Source organism: Delphinapterus leucas, chromosome 4 (assembly GCF_059928025.1).
Source record: "Delphinapterus leucas isolate spDelLeu-1000000601 "Yukka" chromosome 4, BTC_Dleu_Yukka2, whole genome shotgun sequence".
Taxonomy (NCBI): Eukaryota; Metazoa; Chordata; class Mammalia; order Artiodactyla; family Monodontidae; genus Delphinapterus; species Delphinapterus leucas.
The window spans coordinates 106,337,776-106,358,092 of record NC_143132.1 but is presented as its reverse complement, the minus strand read 5'-3'; the positions used below and the strand labels follow the sequence as shown (position 1 = coordinate 106,358,092).

Sequence of the window (20,317 nt, the reverse complement as noted above, 5' to 3'; positions counted from 1 at the left end):
TAGAAGCTGATTACCAGAAAACAACTTCAGTTGAAAATTTCCTGTCAGTGAGAATAGAAATAATAATCCATGCTTTTGTATGGTCTTTTACATTTTGTAGAGTATTTTCATACACACTTTATCAGTCAATGACATTTTGATTAGGAAAATACAAGTCACTCAATTCCAAGCATCAAGGTTTTAAGATGGGGAATTAAAGGTTTATGTAACCTTTGGAGGGGCTCAGGGAATTAGGGAAGCTGTTACTGATTATTTTAGCCTAAGCATGGAAGCTGCTTCTTTGCTTGGAAGTCACTGTAAATCTTAAGAACTCTGGGTTTGTAGCACCAAAGTGTGTGGTTCTCAGGAAACTACTTACCAGGAAGCTGCTTCTCTACCCAAGTATCTACCTATTACTTCCTCCAGAGGGGAATCTGGAGACGTTAATTTCTTCTCTTTTCCAGTGCAAGGAAGACTTTAAAAGGAATCGCAGTGGACATCTAGTCAGCAACAAATTATCCAGCACACATGCATTTTACTAAATGTTTTGAGTTTTGTAACTGTCAGGCTGTCATGCAGGGTAATACCTTCATTTTGTATATGAGAAAGGAAGTTCAGAGGTTTATTCAAAACAGCAACTTCTCAGCCTCTTGCATCGACACTTCTGCATTTAACTGCAATAACTAAATAATCTGGAGACACTGCAAAGTCCTAAATTTTGAGAAAATACTTTATCCATGTTTTATACACAACATTATTTTGGTAATGTATTTTAGGAATTTATTCTTCAAGATGTTTAAACTAAATGAGTTTCTAGGTTAAACTTGGTTTAAGAAGAAAATTGAACAACTCATTCTTTGAACATTTTAGTTAATTAAGACTTTAATTTAAATAAAGAAGCTGTAAGTACATTAGTTCCTTAATATGTGCAGGGGATTGATTCCAGGACCTGCTGCAGGTATCAAAATCTGAGGATTCTCAGGTCCCATGGTTGGCCTTCCGTATCCACGGTTCCGCATCTACATATCCAACCAACTGTGGATCGTGTAGTATTGTAGTATTTTCTTTAAAGTTTTTATTTATTTATTTATTTTTGACTGTGTTGGGTCTTTGTTATTGTGCATGGTCTTTCTCTAGTTGCGGAGAGCGGAGGCTACTCTTCATGCAGTTCGTGGGTTTCTTTTTGCTGTGGCTTCTCTTGTTGCAGAGCATGGGCTCTAGGCGCATGGGCTTCAGTAGTTGTGGCTCGCATGCTCAGTAGTTGTCGCTTGCACGCTCTAGAGCGCAGGCTCAATACTTGTGGCGCATGGGCTTATTTGCTCCATGGCATGTGGGGTCTTCCCGGACCAGTGCTTGAACCAATGTCCCCTGCATTGGCAGGCGGATTCTTAACACTGCACCACCAGGGACGTCCCTATTTTTTAGTTTTTATTTTACATTGGAGTATACTTTTATTTATTTTATTTTTTTGTTTCTTAATTTTATTTTTGGCTGCATTGGGTCTTCATTGTTGAGAGCAGGCTTTCTCTAGTTGTGGCGAGCGGGGGATACTCTTCGTTGCTGTGCGTGAGCTTCTCATTGTGGTGGCTTTTGTTGCAGAGCATGGGCTCTAGGTGTGCGGGCTTCAGTAGTTGTGTCACGTGGGCTCAGTAGTTGTGGCTCACGGGCTGTAGAGTGCAGGCTCAGTAGTTGTAGTGCACGGGCTTAGTTGCTCCGTGGCATGTGGGATATTCCCGGACCAGGGCTCGAACCCGTGTCCCCTGCATTGGCAGGTGGATTCTTTTCTTTAAAATTTTATTTATTTATTTATGGCTGTGTTGGGTCTTTGTTTCTGTGCGAGGGCTTTCTCTAGTTGTGGCAAACGGGGGCCACTCTTCATCGTGGTGCGTGGGCTTCTCACTATCGCAGCCTCTCTTGTTGTGGAACACAGGCTCCAGACGCGCAGGCTCAGTAATTGTGGCTCATGGGCGTAGTTGCTCCGCGGCATGTGGGATCTTCCCAAACCAGGGCTTGAACCTGTGTCGTCTGCATTGGCAGGCAGATTCTCAACTACTGCGCCACCAGGGAAGCCCAGCAGGTAGATTCTTAACCAGTGCTCCACCAGGGAAGCCCTTGGAGTATAGTTGATGGACAACGTTGTGTTAGTTTCAGGTGTACAGCAAAGTGATTCAGTTATACGTATACATGTATCTATTCTTTCTCAAATTCTTTTCCCATTTAGGTTGTTATATAATATCGAGCAGAGTTTCCTGTGCTATACAGTAGGTCCTTGTTGGTTATCCATTTTAAATATAGCAGTGTGTACATGTCAATCCCAAACTTCCTAACTATCCCTTCCCCCCACCTTTTCCCTGGTAACCATAAGTTCAGTACTGCAGTATTTATTGAAAAAAAATCCACGTATAAATGGACCCTCACAGTTCAAACCCATGTTGTTCAAGGGTTAACTGTAGTGAGTTTTTCAAAGAAAAAGTACTATGTCATTCTAAATTTACAGGTACATTGTTAATGATCTCTGTGCTTTTTAATAGAAAAGAGTGATTTCAGTCATGCAAAGTCAGATACTTTCACAAAACTTTGTTGTTACATGTCTAAAAAACAAGATGAAGCATGTTTTGAGGGATGGCAGAAGGAGGGAAATCAAATGTGTGAAGTTGCTGCAAGTTCTGTGGATAAGTTATAGAGTAATTTGATGATTATGCTTTTTAGTATAGTTTCTATATTCTTCCTGAAGTACTCAAGTTGTGACATGTATCCTGTCACTTCCTTTTACAACAGTAAGAAACCTACTATTATTCACAGTATATTTACTTATTTCCTCAATTCTAGGATACACAGAAAGTAGTTACAAAATTGCTGATATGTACCACTTTGAAAAACAAACTTATAGAGTCAGATATTTTTTATGGTTCTTTTTATCTTTACTCTGGGGTATTTGGTTCCCCTCTCCACTTTATTATGGTTAGTTTCTTTGAAGGTTAGTTTCATTTGTTTCTGTTTATATTTCATTTTAAGTTTTTTTATCCCCTGAGTTTTTAAATTGTATTTACTTTTTGGTCCCCCTGCCTTTATTTTAGCATGTGAAACATTAACATGGTTCCAAAAGACAGCACTGTAAAAGGTGTGCATGGAGAGGTATTATGTCCCTTTATACCTTCTATCCTGTTCCTAACCACCTCCTAGAACTAATCCTATTAGTTTGTGTTTTAGCTTTCCTCCGTTTCTTTTTAAACAAAGTAGTGGTTATATCTATGCCATACTATAGATACTCTTTGCACTTTGCTTTTTCTATTTACTAATATATCTTGGAAATCACTATATCAATTAATAATACTCTTACTCATTTTTTATAGCTGCTTATTGTACTTCATTGTGTGAATGTATCATGATTTGTTTAGCCAGTTTCCTAGGTATGGATCTTAAAGACAGTGCCAAAATTTTACAGTTACTAAGAAGCTGTCATGAATAACCTGGTGCTTGATTATTTTTGTATTGTTGGAGGTGTATCTTCAGGGGAAATTCCTAGAAGTGGGATTGCTGAATCAAAAGGTAAATATGTTTGTAATTTTGTTGGAAATTGCTGAATTCCTCTCAGTAATGTAAGAGAGTTCTGTTTCCTCATAGCCTTACTGATGGAATGTCATTTTTATTTTTTATTTGATTTTATTTTTAATTGAAATTTATTTATCTTTTACTAATTATGATTAGTTTTATTTTAACTGAAGTATAATTGACTTACAATATTATATTAGTTTCAAGTGTAAAACATAGTGATATTTTTATACGTTATATCATTTTATACATTTTATACAAAATGATCACCACAGTAAGTCTAGGTCTGTTACCGTACAAAGTTATCACAATATTACTGATTATATTTCTTATGCTGTACTGTTATAGTCCCTTGACTTATTTGTTTTTATTTTTTGTGGTACGTGGGCCTCTCACTGTTGTGGCCTCTCCCGTTGCGGAGCACAGGCTCTGGACGTGCAGGCTCAGCGGCCATGGCTCACGGGCCTAGCCACTCCGTGGCATGTGGGATATTCCCGGACCGGGGCACGAACCCGTGTCCCCTGCATCGGCAGGCGGACTCTCAACCACTGCGCCACCAGGGAAGCCCCCGTTGACTTACTTTGTAACTGGAAGTTTGTTCCTCTTAATCTCCCTCACCTATTTCACTCATCCCCCACAACCCCCTCCCCCTAGCAACCATCAGAGGGTTGATTGTATGTGAATCTGTTTCGTTATGTCTGTTCATTTGTTTTGTTTTTTAGATTTCACATATAAGTGAAATCGTATGGAATTTGTCTTTTTCGGTCTGACTTATTTCACTTAGCATAATACCCTTTAGGTCCAGGTTGTCACAAATGGCAAGATTTCATTCTTTTTTATGGCTGAGGAATAGTCCGTATGTATGACATCTTTATTCATTCATTTATCCATGGACACTTAGGTTGCTTCCATGTTGGCTATTGTAAATAATGCTGCAGTGAACAAAGGGGTGCGTATATCTTTTCAAATTAGTGTTTTTGTTTTCTTGGAAAAATACCCAAAAGTGGAATTGCTGGATTGTATGGTAGTTCTATTTTTAATTTTTTTGAGGAACCTCCATACCGTTTCCCATACTGCCTGTATCAATTTACATTCCCACCAGCAGTGCACAGAGGTTCCCTTTTCTCTACATCTTTGCCAACACTTGTTATATGTTGTCTTTTTGATAATAGCCATTCTGACAGGTGTGAGGTGATATCTCATTGTTGTTCTAATTTGCATTTTCCTCATGATTAGTGATGTTGAACATCTTGTCATGTGTCTGTTGGTCATCTGTATGTTTTCTTTGGAAAAATGTCTGTTCAGGTCCTCAGCTCGTTTTATAATCGGTTGTTTGTTTTTTTGATGTTGAGTTCATTGTGTATTTTGGATATTAACCCATTATCAGATATATCATTTGCAAATATCTTCTGCCATTCAGTAGGTTGGCTTTTGGTTTTTTCGATAGTTCCCTTCACTGTGCAAAAGCTTTTTGGTTTGATATAGTCCCATTTGTTTATTTTTGCTTTTGTTTCCCTCACTTAAGGAGACGTGTCCAAAAAACATTGCTAAGACCAATGTCAAAGAGCATACTGCCGTTTTCTTCTAAAAGTTTTATGGTTTCAAATCTTAAATTTAAGTCTTTAATCTATTTTGAGTGTATGTTTGTGTATGGTGTGAAAAAGTAGTCCAGTTTGATTCTTTTGCATGTAATTGTCCAGTTTTCCTAGCACCATTTATTGAAGAGTTTGTCTTTTCCCTATTGTATGTTCTTACCTTCTTTGTTGTAGATTAATTACCCATGTTAAGTTTGGGTTCATTTCTGGGCTGTGTATTCTGTTCCATTGAGCTATGTGTCTGTTTTTGTGCTAGTACCATACTGTTTTGGTTACTTTTGCTTTGTAGTACAGTTTGAAAGCAGGGAGCGTAATACCTTCATCTTTGTTCTTCTTTCTCAAAATTATTTTGGCTTTTTGGGGTCTTTTGTGTTTCCATACAAATTTTAGAATTATTTGTTCTAGTTGTGTGAAAAATGTCACGTGTATTTTGATAGGGATTGTATTGTATGTCTTCTTTTGAAAACTCTTTGTCCAGATCTCTGTCCCTTTTTTAATTGGATTGTTTGTTTTTTGCTATTGAGTTATATGAATTTTTTTTCTTCCCCCCCCCTTTTTTTAAAAATTGAAGTATAGTTGATTTACAATGCTGTGTCAATCTCTGCTGTACAGCAGAGTGACTCAGTTATACTCAGTTAAAAAAAGACATGCTTTTTTTAAATATTCTTTTCCATTATGGTTTATCACAGGATATTGAGTATAGTTTCCTGTGCTATACATTAGGACCTTGTTGTTTATCCATTCTAAATGTAATAGTTTGCATCTACCAACCCCAAACTCCCAATCCATTCCTCTCCCTCCCCCCCTCCCCTTTGGCAATCACAAGTCTGTTCTCTATGAGTCTGCGTCTGTTTTGCAGATAGGTTCATTTGTGCCATATTCTAGATTCCACATATTCATGATATCATACAGTATTTGTCTTTCTCTTTCTGACTTACTTTACTTAGTATGATAATCTCTAGTTGCATCCATGCTGCTGCAAATGGCATTATCTCATTCTTTTTTATGGCTGAGTAGTATTCCATTGTATATATGTACCACATCTTCTTTATCCATTCATCTGTCGATGGACATTTAGGTAGTTTCCATGTCTTGGCTGTTGTGAACAGTGCTGCTATGAACATAGGTGCGCATGTGTCTTTTTGAATTGTAGTTTTGTGTGGGTATGTTTCTAGGAGTTGGATTGCTGACTCATATGGTAATTCTATTTTTAGCTTTCTGAGGAACCTCCACACTGTTTTCCATAGTGGCTTCCATAGTGGTTTACATTTCCACCAGCAGAGTAGGAGGGTTAGCTTTTCTCCACATCCTCTTCAATATTTGTTATTTGTAGACTTTTTAATGATGGCCATTCTGACTGGTGTGAGGTGGTACCTCACTGTAGTTTTGATTTGCATTTCTCTAATAATGAGTGATGTTGAGCATCTTTTCATGTGCCTACTGGCCATCTGTATGTCTTCTTTGGAGAAATGTCTATTAAGGTCTTCTGCCCATTTTTTGATTGGGTTGTTTGTTTTGTTGTTGTATGAGCTGCTTGTATACTTTGGAGATTAAGCTCTTGTCTGTCGCATCATTTGCAGATATTTTCTCCCATTCAGTAGGCTGTCTTTTCTTTTCTTTTTTTCTTTAATGGTCTCCTTTGCTGTGCAAAAACTTGTAAGTTTGATTAGGTTCCATTTGTTTATTTCTATTACCTTAGGAGACTGCCCTAAGAAAACATTGGTATGATTTATGTCCGAGAACGTTTTGCCTGTGCTCTTTTCTAGGAGTTTTATGGTATCATGTCTTGTGTTTAAGTCTTTAAGCCATTTTGAGTTTGTTTTTTTTTTGTGTATGGTGTAAGGGTGTGTTCTAACTTCATTGATTTACATGCAGCTGTCCAGTTTTCCCAGCACTACTTGCTGAAGAGACTGTCTTTTTCCCATTTTATATTCTTGCCTCTGTTGTAGAAGATTAATTGACTGTAGGTGTGTGGGTTTATTTCTGGGCTCTCTATTCTGTTCCATTGATCTGTATGCCTGTTTTTGTACCAATACCATACTGCTTTGATTACTGTAGCTTTGTAGTACTGTAAAAATATGGAACACTTCACGAATTTGCATGCCATCCTTGTGCAGAGGCCATGCTAGTCCTCTCTGTATCATTCCAGTTTTAGTATATGTGCTGCCGAAGCAAGCACTGTATGAGTTTCTTATATACAGTTGACCCTTGAACGACACTGGTTTGAACTGCAACGGTCCACTTATACGTCAATTTTTTCCAGTACATATGTACTGCGGTACTATACTATTGAGTTTGGTTGAATCCATGGATGTGGATCTGGGGATGTGAAGGGTTGAAAGTTATATGAGGATTTTTGACTGTGGCGTGGAGGGAGGAGTTGATACCCCAACCCCTGAGTTCTTCAAGAGTCATCTATATTTTGGATATTAACTTGTTATTAGATATGTGATTTACACATATCTTTTCCCATTCAGTACATTGCCTTTTCATTTTATTGATAGTTTCCTTTGCTGTGCAGAAACCTTTTCATTTAATGTAGCCGTATTTGTTGATTTTTGCTTTTGTTGTCTATTCCCAAAAATCATTACCAAGACTTATGTCAAGGATATTTTCCCTTGTGTTTTATTCTAGGAGTTTTGTGGTTTCAGGTCTTATGTTTAAGTTGTAAATCCATTTTGAGTTCATTTTTGTGTATGGTGTAAGACAGTGGCCCAGTTTCATTCTTTTACACATGACTATCCAGCTTTCTCAACACCATTTACTGAAGAGAGTATTTCCTCATTGTATAGTCTTGACTTCTTTGATGTAAATTAATTGATAATATGCACATGGGTTTATTTCTGAGCTCTCTAATCTGTTCCATTGATCTATGTGTCTGTTTCTATGCCGAAACCATGTTGTTTTGAATGCTTTGTAATATAGATTGAAATCAGGAAGCATGATTCCTCCAGCTTTTTCTTTTTTCTCAAGATTGTTTTGGCTATTTGGTGTCTTTTGTGGTCCATACAAATTTTAGGATTGTTCTAATTCTGTGAAAATGCCATTGGAATTTTGATAGAGATTGCATTGAATATGTATATTATTTTTGGTAGTATGGATTATGTTAATTTTATACCCTGATGCCTTACTCAATTCTGTTATTGCTTGAGTTAGTTTTAGCATTGATTCTCTAGGGTTTATCAGATACACTATCATGTTGTCTGCAAATAGAAATAGTTTTACTTCTTTTCCAATTTTTATTCTTCTGTTTGCTTTCTCTCGTCTAATTGCATTGGCTTTTACTTCCAATAAAATACTGAATGCCAGTGGAGGTGTACATCCTTGTCTTTTTCCTAATTTTAGTGTAAAAGCTCCTAGTGTTTCCTTATGAAGAAATATACTGGCTCTGGGGCTAAACTATATATATTTTGTCATGTTAAGAGAGGATCTATCACTTTGTTTTTTTCCAGGAATGGATATTGAATTTTGTTGAAAGCTTTTTCATCATCTGTGGATAGAATCAAGTTTTGTTTTGTTTTTTTCCCTTAGATCTATTAAGGAACTAATATTGCTTTTCTGGAATAAATCTCAATTGGTCTTGGTGTATTTTCTTGATGTGGGATTCTGTTCACTGGTTGTTTTTTTTTTTGTGTGGTACACGGGCCTCTCACTGTTGTGGCCTCTCCTGCTGCGGAGCACAGGCTCCGGACACGCAGGTTCAGCGGCCAGGGCTCACGGGCCCAGCCGCTCCGCGGCATGTGGGATCTTCCCGGACCGGGGCACGAACCCGTGTCCCCTGCATCGGCAGGTGGACTCGCAACCGCTGCGCCACCAGGGAAGCCCTGTTCACTAAGTTTTAAGTTTAGTACTTTTATAGTCATACGTGATGTTGGTTTTTTTTTTTACATTGTGTTTATCAGTTATTCTCTTATCATTATTCTTGCTTCATACAAAGATTTGGTAAGTTTTCCTTCATTTTTAATGCTCTGGAACTATTTGTGGAGCATTGGGATTGTCTGGTATTCAGAGATTTGGTAGATTTGTGAAACCATCTGGGTCTGGTGCTTTTTTTTGTTGAATGGTGTATTAATAACTTTGTTTCTTCAACAGAAATTGTTCAATTTAAACTTTATATTTCTCATAGGTTTAATTTTGGTAAACTATTTTTCTAGTATATTACCTATTTAATCTATATTTTGAAATTTATTTGCCTAGAAGTCTGCAAAGTAGTTTCTTATGATTGAAACTTTTTTTCTTCTGTTTCAATGCTTATTTTCCCCTTGTCATTTATTATGTTGTTTATCTATGCTTTCTCCTTTGCTTTATTAAGTTGGATGGTTGATTATCTATTTTGTTAATTTAAAAGAAATCATTTTGACTTATTATTTAGATCTTTTTCTCCATTTTTCTACCTTATTAATTTCAGCTTTTATCCTTGTTTTCTGCTTTGTGCTTTCTTTGGTTTACTTTGTTATTCTTTTTCAAGTCTTTTGAGCTGCTAATTTATTTATATTTGTATTTCATTTCTATTGATAAGAGTGTTTAAGTGTATGGATGTTCTTTTAATCACTGCTTTAAATATATCCCGTAGTCTTTCTCAACATACTTTTATGAGAAATTTCAAGCATACAGCAAAATTGAGTTTTACAGTGAAGACCCATATATCCACCACCTAGATATTACCATTACCATTTTATTTACTTTGTCACATATCTATCCATTTATCTATTTCTCTCACTATCCATTAATTTATATTAATTTTTTGATGCATTTCGTTTCAGGCATCAGTAGGCTTTCCCCTTAAATACTTCCGCATATTTATGAGTAAGTACAGTTCAGTATTCCTTTATAAATTTTTCCTTTTAAAAAAAATTTATTTATTTTTGGCTGTGTTGGGTCTGGTTGCCGCGTGCAGGCTTTTCTGTAGTTGCGGCAAGCAGGGCTACTCATTGTTGCAGTGCGTGGACTTCTCATTGCGGTGGCTTCTTTTGTTGCAGAGCACAGGCTCTAGGTGCACAGGCTTCAGTAGTTGTGGCTTGCGGGCTCTAGAGTGCAGGCTCAGTAGTTCTGGTACACGGGCTTAGTTGCTCCGCAGCATGTGGGATCTTCCCACACCAGGGATCAAACTTGTGTCTCCTGCATTGGCAGGTGGATTCTTAACCACTGTGCCACCAGGGAAGCCCCTAAATTTTTCCTTTTGAAAACAAAACTTTGACATTTTTCGTTGAGGCAAAATTTATTTACATTGAAATGCACGAATTCTAAGCATACACTTGCTGTGTTTTGATGCATGTATATACCTTCCAAAATATATTAACCATTACGCCAGAAAGTTCCCTTATAATTTTTTTTTAAACATCTTTATTGGAGTATAATTGCTTTACAATGGTGTGTTAGTTTCTGCTTTACAACAAAATGAATCAGTTATATATATACATATGTTCCCATATCTCTTCCCTCCTGCATCTCCCTCCCTCCCACCCTCCGTATCCCACCCCTCCAGGCGGTCACAAAGCACTGAGCTGATCTCCCTGTGCTATGCAGCTGCTTCCCACTAGCTATCTACATTACGTTTGGTAGTGTATATATGTCCATGCCTCTCTCTTGCTTTGTCACAGCTTACCCTTCCCCCTCCCCATATCCTCAAGTCCATTCTCTAGTAGGCCTGTGTCTTTATTCCTGTCTTACCGCTAGGTTCTTCATGACATTTTTTTCCCTTAAATTCCATATATATGTGTTAGCATACGGTATTTGTCTCTCTCTTTCTGACTTACTTCACTCTGTATGACAGGCTCTAGGTCTGTCTACCTCATTACAAATAGCTCAGTTTCGTTTCTTTTTATGGCTGAGTAATATTCCATTGTATATATGTGCCACATCTTCTTTATCCATTCATCCGATGATGGACACTTAGGTTGTTTCCATCTGCGGGCTAATGTAAATAGAGCTGCAATGAACATTTTGGTACATGACTCTTTTTGAATTATGGTTTTCTCAGGGTATATGCCCAGTAGTGGGATTGCTGGGTCATATGGTAGTTCTATTTGTAGTTTTTTAAGGAACTTCCATACTGTTCTCCACAGTGGCTGTATCAATTCACATTCCCACCAACAGTGCAAGAGGGTTCCCTTTTCTCCACACCCTGTCCAGCATTTATTGTTTCCACATTTTTTGATGATGGCCATTCTGACTGGTGTGAGATGATATCTCATTGTAGTTTTGATTTGCATTTCTCTAATGATTAGTGTTGTTGCGCATTCTTTCATGTGTTTGTTGGCAGTCTGTATATCTTTGGAGAAATGTCTATTTAGGTCTTCTGCCCATTTTTGCATTGGGTTGTTGGTTTTTTTGGTATTAAGCTCTGTGAGCTGCTTATAAATTTTGGATATTAATCCTTTGTCAGTTTCTTCATTTGCAAATATTTTCTCCCATTCTGGAGGTTGTCTTTTGGTCTTGTTTATGGTTTTCTTTGCTGTGCAAAAGCTTTTAAGTTTCATTAGGTCCCATTTGTTTATTTTTGCTTTTATTTCCATTTCTCTAGGACGTGGGTCAAAGGATCTTGCTGTGATTTATGTCACAGAGTGTCATGCCTATGTTTTCCTCTAAGAGTTTGATAGTGTCTGGCCTTACATTTAGGTCTTTAATCCATTTTGAGATTAGTTTTGTGTATGGTATTAGGGAGTGATCTAATTTCATACTTTTGCATATACCTGTCCAGTTTTCCCAGCACCATTTATTGAAGAGGCTGTCCTTTCTCCACTGTACATTCCTGACTCCTTTATGAAAGGTAAGGTGACCATATGTGTGTGGGTTTATCTCTGGGCTTTCTATCCTGTTCCATTGATCTATCTTTCTGTTTTTGTGCCAGTACCATACTGTCTTGTTTACTGTAGCTTTGTAGTATAGTCTGAAGTCAGGGAGCCAGATTCCTCCAGCTCCGTTTTTCGTTCTCAAGATTGCTTTGGCTATTCGGGGTCTTTTGTGTCTCCATACAAATAGTGAAATTTTTTGTTCTAGTTCTGTGAAAAATACCAGTGGTAGTTTGATAGGGATTGCATTGAATCTGTAGATTGCTTTGGGTCGTGGAGTCATTTTCACAATGTTGACTCTTCCAATCCAAGAACATGGTATATCTCTCCATCTATTTGTATCATCTTTCATTTCTTTCATCAGTGTCTTATAATTTTCTGCATACAAGTCTTTTGTCTCCTTAGGTAGGTTTATTCCTAGATATTTTATTCTTTGTGTTGCAATGGTAAATGAGAGTGTTTTCTTGATTTCACTTTCAGATTTTTCATCATTAGTGTAAAGGAATGCCAGAGATTTCTGTGCATTAATTTCGTATCCTGCTAGTTTACCAAATTCATTGATTAATTCTAGCAGTTTTCTGGTAGCATCTTTAGGATTCTCTATGTATAGTAACATGTCATCTGCCATCAGTGACAGCTTTACTTCTTTTCCGATTTGGATTCCTTTCATTTCCTTTTCTTCTCTGATTGCTGTGGCTAAAACTTCCAAAACTATGTTGAATAAGAGTGGTGAGAGTGGGCAACCTTGTCTTGTTCCTGATCCTAGTGGAAATGCTTTCAATTTTTCACCATTGAGGACGATGTTGGCTGTTGGTTTGTCATATATGGCCTTTATTATGTTGAGGAAATTTCCCTCTATGCCTACTTACTGCAGGGTTTTTATCATAAATGGGTGTTGAATTTTGTCGAAAGCCTTCTCTGCATCTATTGAGATGATCATATGGTTTTTCTCCTTCAGTTTGTTAATATGGTGTATCACGTTGATTGATTTGCGTATATTGAAGAATTCTTGCATTCCTGGAATAAACCCCACTTGATCATGGTGTATGATCCTTTTAATGTGCTGTTGGACTCTGTTTGCTAGTATTTTGTTGAGGATTTTTGCATCTATGTTCATCAGTGATATTGGCCTGTAGTTTTCTTTCTTTGTGACATCCTTGTCTGGTTTTGGTATCAGGGTGATGGTGGCCTCGTAGAATGAGTTTGGGAGTGTTCCTCCCTCTGCTATATTTTGGAAGAGTTTGAGAAGGATTGGTGTTAGCTCTTCTCTAAATGTTTGATAGAATTCGCCTGTGAAGCCATCTGGTCCTGGGCTTTTGTTTGTTGGAAGATTTTTAATCAGAGTTTCAATTTCAGTGCTTGTGATTGGTCTGTTCATATTTTCTGTTTCTTCCTGATTCAGTCTTGGCAGGTTGTGCATTTCTAAGAATTTGTCCATTTCTTCCAGGTTGTCCATTTTATTGGCATAGAGTTGCTTGTAGTAATCTCTCATGATCTTTTGTATTTCTGCAGTGTCAGTTGTTACTTCTCCTTTTTCATTTCTAATTCTTTTGATTTGAGTCTTCTCCCTTTTTTTCTTGATGACTCTGGCTAATGGTTTATCAATTTTGTTTATCTTCTCAAAGAACCAGCTGTTAGTTTTACTGATCTTTGCTATCGTTTCCTTCATTTCTTTTTCATTTATTTCTGATCTGATTTTTATGAATTATTTCCTTCTGCTAACTTTGGGGGTTTTTTGTTCCTCTTTCTCTAATTGCTTTAGGTGTAAGGTTAGGTTGTTTATTTGAGATGTTTCCTGTTTCTTAAGGTGGGATTGTATTGCTATAAACTTCCCTTTTAGAACTGCTTTTGCTGCATCCCATCGATTTTGGGTCATCGTGTCTCCATTGTCATTTGTTTCTAGGTATTTTTTGATTTCCTCTTTGATTTCTTCAGTGATCACTTCGTTATTAAGTAGTGTATTGTTTAGCCTCCATGTGTTTGTATTTTTTACAGATCTTTTCCTGTAATTGATATCTAGTCTCATAGCATTGTTGTCAGAAAAGATACTTGAAACAATTTCAATTTTCTTAAATTTACCAAGGCTTGACTTGTGACCCAAGCTATGATCTATCCTGGAGAATGTTCCATGAGCACTTGAGAAAAATGTGTATTCTGTTGTTTTTGGATGGAATGTCCTATAAATATCAATGAAGTCCATCTTGTATAATGTATCATTTAAAGCTTGTGTTTCCTTATTTATTTTCATTTTGGATGATCTGTCCATGGGTGAAAGTGGGGTGTTAAAGTCCCCTACTATGAATGTGTTACTGTCGATTTCCCCTTTTATGGCTGTTAGTATTTGCCTTATGTATTGAGGTGCTCCTATGTTGGGTGCACAAATATTAACTGTTGTTATATCTTCTTCTTGGATCAATCCCTTGATCATTATGTAGTGTCCTTCTTTGTCTCTTCTAATAGTCTTTATTTTCAAGTGTATTTTGTGTGATATGAGAGTTGCTACTCCAGCTTTCTTTTGGTTTCCATTTGCATGAAATACCTTTTTCCATCCCCTTACTTTCAGTCTGTATGTGTCTCTAGGTCTGAAGTGGGTCTCTTGTAGACAGCAAATATATGGGTCTTGTTTTTGTATCCACTCAGCCAATCTGTGTCTTTTGGTGGGAGCATTTAATCCATTTACATTTAAGGTAATTATCGATATATATGTTCCTATTCCCATTTTCTTAATTGTTTTGGGTTCGTTATTGTAAGTCTTTTCCTTCTCTTGTGTTTCTTGCCTAGAGAAGTTCCTTTAACAGTTGTCCTAGAGGTGGTTTGGTAGTGCTGAACTCTCTCAGCTTTTGCTTGTCTGTAAAGGTTTTAATTTCTCCATCAAATCTGAATGAGATCTTTGCTGGGTAGAATAATCTTGGTTGCAGGTTTTTCTCCTTCATCACTTTAAATATGTCCTGCTAGTCCCTTCTGGCTTGCAGAGTTCCTGCTGAAAGGTCAGCTGTTAACCTCTAGGGGGATTCCCTTGTGTGTTATTTGTTGTTTTTCCCTTGCTGTTTTTAATATGCTTTCTTTGTATTTAATTTTTGAGAGTTTGATTAATATGTGTCTTGGTGTATTTCTCCTTGGATTTATCCTGTATGGGACTCTCTGTGCTTCCTGGACTTGATTAACTATTTCCTTTCCCATATTAGAGAAGTTTTCAACTATAATGTCTTCAAATATTTTCTCAGTCCCTTTCTTTTTCTCTTCTTCTTCTGGAATCCCTATAATTTGAATGTTGGTGCGTTTAATGTGGTCCCAGAGTTCTCTGAGACTGTCCTCAGTTCTTTTCATTCTTTTTTCTTTATTCTGCTTTGCAGTAGTTATTTCCACTATTTTATCTTCCAGGTCACTTATCCGTTCTTCTGCCTCAGTTTTTCTGCTGTTAATCCCATCTAGAGTATTTTTCATTTCATTTATTGTGTTGTTCATCATTGTTTGTTTCATCTTTAGTTCTTATAGGTCCTTGTTAAATGTTTCTTGTATTTTGTCCATTCTATTTCCAAGATTTTGGATCATCTTTACTATCATTATTCTGAATTCTTTTTCAGGTAGACTGCCTATTTCCTCTTCATTTGTTAGGTCTGGTGGGTTTTTATCTTGCTCCTTCATCTGCTGTGTGTTTTTCTGTCTTCTCATTTTGCTTCTCTTACTGTGTTTGGGGTCTCCTTTTTGCAGGCTGCAGGTTTGTAGTTCCCATTGTTTTTGGTGTCTGTCCCCAGTGGCTAATGTTGGTTCAGTGGGTTGTGTAGGCTTCCTGGTGGAGGGGACTAGTGCCTGTGTTCTGGTGGATGTGGCTGGATCTTGTCTTTCTGGTGGGCAGGTCCACGTCTGGTGGTGTATTTTGGGGTGTCTGTGGACTTATTATGATTTTAGGTAGCCTCTCTGCTAATGGGTGGGGTTGTGTTCCTGTCTTGCTAGTTGTTTGGCATAGGATGTCCAGCACTGTAGCTTGCTGGTCATTGAGTGAAGCTGGGTGCTGGTGTTGAGATGGAGATCTCTGGGAGATTTTCACCTTTTGATATTATGTGGAGCTGGGAGGTCTCTTGTGGACCAGTGTCCTGAAGTTGGCTCTCCCATCTCAGAGGCACAGCACTGACTCCTGGCTGCAGCCCCAGGAGCCTTTCATCCATACGGCTCAGAATAAAAGGGAGAAAAAGTAGAAGGAAAGAATTAGTAGAAATAGAAAGAAAGAAAGGAAGGAAGAAAGAAAGAAAGAAAGGATGGAGGGAGGGAGGGAGGAAGGATGGAAGGAGGGAAGGAAGGAAGGAAAGAAAGAATGAATATAAAGTAAAATAAAGTAAGATAAAATATAATAAAGTTATTAAAATAAAAAATATTAAGAGAAAAATAATTAAAAAGCAAAACCAAAACAAAAAAACCCGACGGATAGAGCCCTAGGACAAATGGTGGAAGCAAAGCTATACAGACAAAATCTCACATAGAAGCATGCACATACATACTCACAAAAAGAGGAAAAGGGGAAAATATGATAAATATTGCTTTCAAAGCCCACCTTCTCAATTTGTGATGATTCATTGTCTAAAGGAGGGAAGGAAGGAAAGAAAGAGCGAAGATAAAGTCAAATAAAATAAAGTTATTAAAATAAAAAGTAATTATTAAGAAAAAAAAGAACAAAAATGGACAGACAGAACTCTCGGACAAATGGTGGAAGCAAAGCTATACAGACAAAATCTCATACAGAAGCATACACATACACACTCACAAAAAGAGGAAAACGGGAAAAAATCATAAATCTTGTTCTCAAAGTCCTCCTCCTCAATTTGTGATGATTCGTTGCCTATTCATGTATTCCACAGATGCAGGTACATCAAGTTGATTGTGGAGCTTTAATCCACTGCTTCTGAGGCTGCTGGGAGAGATTTCCCTTTCTCTTCTTTGTTCTCACAGCTCCCTGGGGCTCAGCTTTGTATTTGGCTCTGCCTCTGCTTGTAGGTCGCTGGAGGGCGTCTGTTCTTCGCTCAGACAGGATGGGGTTGAAGGAGCAGCTGATTCGGGGCCTGTGGCTCACTCAGGCCAAGGCGGGGAGGGGCACGGAGTGTGGGGCGAGACTGAGGCGTCAGAGTCCGGCGTGACGTTGCACCAGCCTGAGGCGTGCCGTGCGTCCTCCCGGGGAAGTTGTCCCTGGATCCCGGGACCCTGGCAGTGGCGGGCTGCACAGGCTCCCTGGAAAGGGATTGTGGATAGTGACTTGTGCTTGCTCACAGGCTTTTTGGTGGCGGCAGCAGCAGCCTTAGTGTCTCATGCCTGTCTCTGGGGTCCGCGCTTTTAGCCGCGGCTCGCGCCCGTCCCTGGAGCTTTCTTAAGCAGCGTTCTTAATCTCCTCTCCTCGCGCACCAGGAAACAAAGAGGGAAGAAAAAGTCTCTTGCCTCTTCGGCAGGTCCAGACTTTTCCCTGGACTCCCTCCCGGCCAGGCGTGGTGCACTAACCCCCTGCAGGCTGTGTTCACGCCGCCAACCCCAGTCCTCTCCCTGGGATCCCACTGAAGCTCGAGCCTCAGCTCCCAGCCCCGCCCGCCCGGGCACGGGAGCAGACAAGCCTCTCGGGCTGGTGAGTGCTGGTCAGCACCGATCCTCTGTGCGGGAATCTCTCCGCTTTGCCCTCCGCACCCCTGTTGCTGTGCTCTCCTCCGCAGCTCCGAAGCTTCCCCTTCCGCCACCCGCAGTCTCTGCCCGCGAAGGGGCTTCCTAGTGTGTGGAAACGTTTCCTCCTTCACAGCTCCCTCTCAACTGGTGCAGGTCCCGTCCCTATCCTTTTGTCTCTGTTTATTCTTTTTTCTTTTGCCCTACCCAGGTACGTGGGGGGTTTCTTGCCTTTTGGGAGGTCTGAAGTCTTCTGCCAGCGTTCAGTAGGTGTTCTGTAGGAGTTGTTCCACGTGTAGATGTATTTCTGGTGTATCTGTGGGGAGGAAGGTGATCTCTGCGTCTTACTCTTTCGGCATCTTCCTGGAAGCCCCCTTATAATTTTTGACAATTAATTCCTGCTTGCATTCTCCTTAGAGGTAACCACTGTTTTGACTTTTTTCTACTGTAGATTAGTTTTCATGAGTGTGAAAAATTTTTATTCAGCCTGATACGTTCGAGATTCATTCATGTTGTTGTGTATGTCAGTGGTTCATTCCTTTTTATTGTTGAATAGTATTGTATTGTATGGATATGTTACATTTTTTCTAGAATTTTATGTATATATAATCACATAGTAGTGATATTTTACATAGTAGTGATATTTTACAAGTGGCTTCTTACAGTAAGCATAATGCTTTGATGTATGTATCATTACTTCATTCCTGTTTAGTTCACTGGTGCTAGTAGTGAACTACCATAGTTTATTTTCTTGTTATGGATACCTGGGCTAGTTCTGTGTTGGGCTATTATGAATAAAGCTACTATAAACATTTCTTTTACAAGTCTTTTTTGTGGATATCTATATTCATTTCTCTTAAGTGAAAATCTAGTAATGGAACTTCTGAGTCATTGTGTAGGTGTCTGTTTTAGTTTTATAAGAAAAAACATAGCTTTCCAAATGATTTTCTATGGCTGTATCATTTTATATTCCCACCAAAAATGTATATGAGTTCCAGTTACTCACAAATTCACCCACACTTGGTGTGTTAGTCTTATTAATTTTAGCCAAAGTGGGGGGCTTGTAGTGCCATTTCATGGTTTTAATTTGCACTTATAATTTTAGCTTTTTTGTTTATATATATGGTGCATTCAAATGATTTTTTTAATTGTAAAAAACACGTATATTATAATTTTAAACAAATTTTCAAGGTACATTTTAGTATTGTTATGTATATGCACACTGTTGTACAGAAGATTTCTAGAACTTTTTCATCTTCTGTGACAGAAACTCTAAACCCTTGGAACAACAACTCCCAGTTTCCCCCTCCTCCCCTGTCTTGGCAATCACCATTCTACTTTGTTTCTATGAGTTTGATTGCATCAGACAACTCATATATAAGTGGGATAGTGCAGTGTTTGTCTTTTTTTATTTTCTTATTTCACTTAGCATAATGTCCCAAGTTTCATCTATCTTATAACACAGGACAGGATTTCCATCTTTTTCAAGGCTGAATAATATTCCATTCTATGTATATACCTCATTTTCTTTATGTGTTTATCCATTGATGGACACTTAGATTGTTTCCACATCTTGGATATAGTGAATAATGCTGCAGTGCAGACGGGTGTGCAAATATTTCTTCAGTATCCTGCTTTCAGTTATTTTTGGTTATATATTCAGAAGTGGGATTGCTGAATCCCTATGGTAGTTCTACTTTTAATTTTTTGAGGAACCTTCATACTGTTTCCATAGCTGCTTGCACTATTTTACAATCTAACCAACAGTGCAAAAGGGTTCCAATTTCTTCATATACTTGCCGACACTTAATTTTTCTTTTTTTTGATAGTCACCATCCTAACAGGTATAATGTGGTATCTTTGTTTTTGATTTGCATTCTGCTGTTGATTTAGTAATGTTGAGACTCTGTCAGCCATTTACACATCTTCTTTGGAGAAATGTTTATTTGAGTTTTTTTTTTTACCAATTTTTAATCTGGTTATTTGTTTTTTTGTTTATGAGTTGTAGGGATTTTAAAATATATTCTGTATATTAACCCCTTACCTGAGCTATGGTTTGCAGATATTTTCTACTGTTTGATAGATTGTCTTTTCACTCTGTTGATTGTTTCCTGTACAGAAGTTTTAAGGTTTGATGTAGTCCCATTTATCTAATTTTTCTTTTAAACCTGTGCTTTTGGTGTCATATGCAAGCAATAATTGACCATTTCAATGTCACGATGCTTTTACCCTTCTAGGAGTTTTATAGTTTTAGGTATCATGCTTAGCTCTTTAATCCATTTGAGTTAATATTTGTATATGGTGTTAAGAAAAGGGTCCACCTTCATTCTTTCACATGTGAATATACAGTTTTCCCAACATTTGTTGAAAAGGCTCTCATTTCTCCATTGTGTAGTCTTGTCACCATTGTCGAAGATCATTTTACCATATACACAAGGGTTATTTTGGGGTCTGTTTTCTGTTCTATTCGTCTATATGTCTGTCTGTATGCATATATCGTACTTTGATTACTGTAGTTTTGTAATATATTTTGAAATCAGGAAGTATGAGGCCTCTAGTCTTGTTCCTTCTCAAGATTGTTTTGGCTACTTGGGTCCTTTGAGATTCCTTATCAATTTCAGAGTTTTTTGTTTTTTCTGTTTCTGCAAAAAATGCCATTTGGGTTTTGATAGGAATTGCTTTGAATCTGTAGATAGCTTTGGTAGTATGGACTACTGTGAAGGTTTAACAATATTAAGACTTCTGCTTCCTTGGTTAAGTTTA

General features: G+C 37.9%; 1 protein-coding gene and 1 non-coding gene across 5 annotated transcripts in view; one reads left to right on the top strand and one right to left on the bottom strand.

The window, feature by feature from the left end:
* RSRC1 (arginine and serine rich coiled-coil 1) overlaps positions 1-20,317 on the top strand; it is a 466,849-nt gene that overhangs the window by 11,849 nt on the left and 434,683 nt on the right. The gene's annotated exons all lie outside the window — the stretch shown is intronic.
* On the bottom strand, positions 7,199-7,305 carry LOC115802404 (U6 spliceosomal RNA). Its single transcript, XR_004022870.1, has one exon. It is a non-coding gene; the product is annotated as a U6 spliceosomal RNA (small nuclear RNA).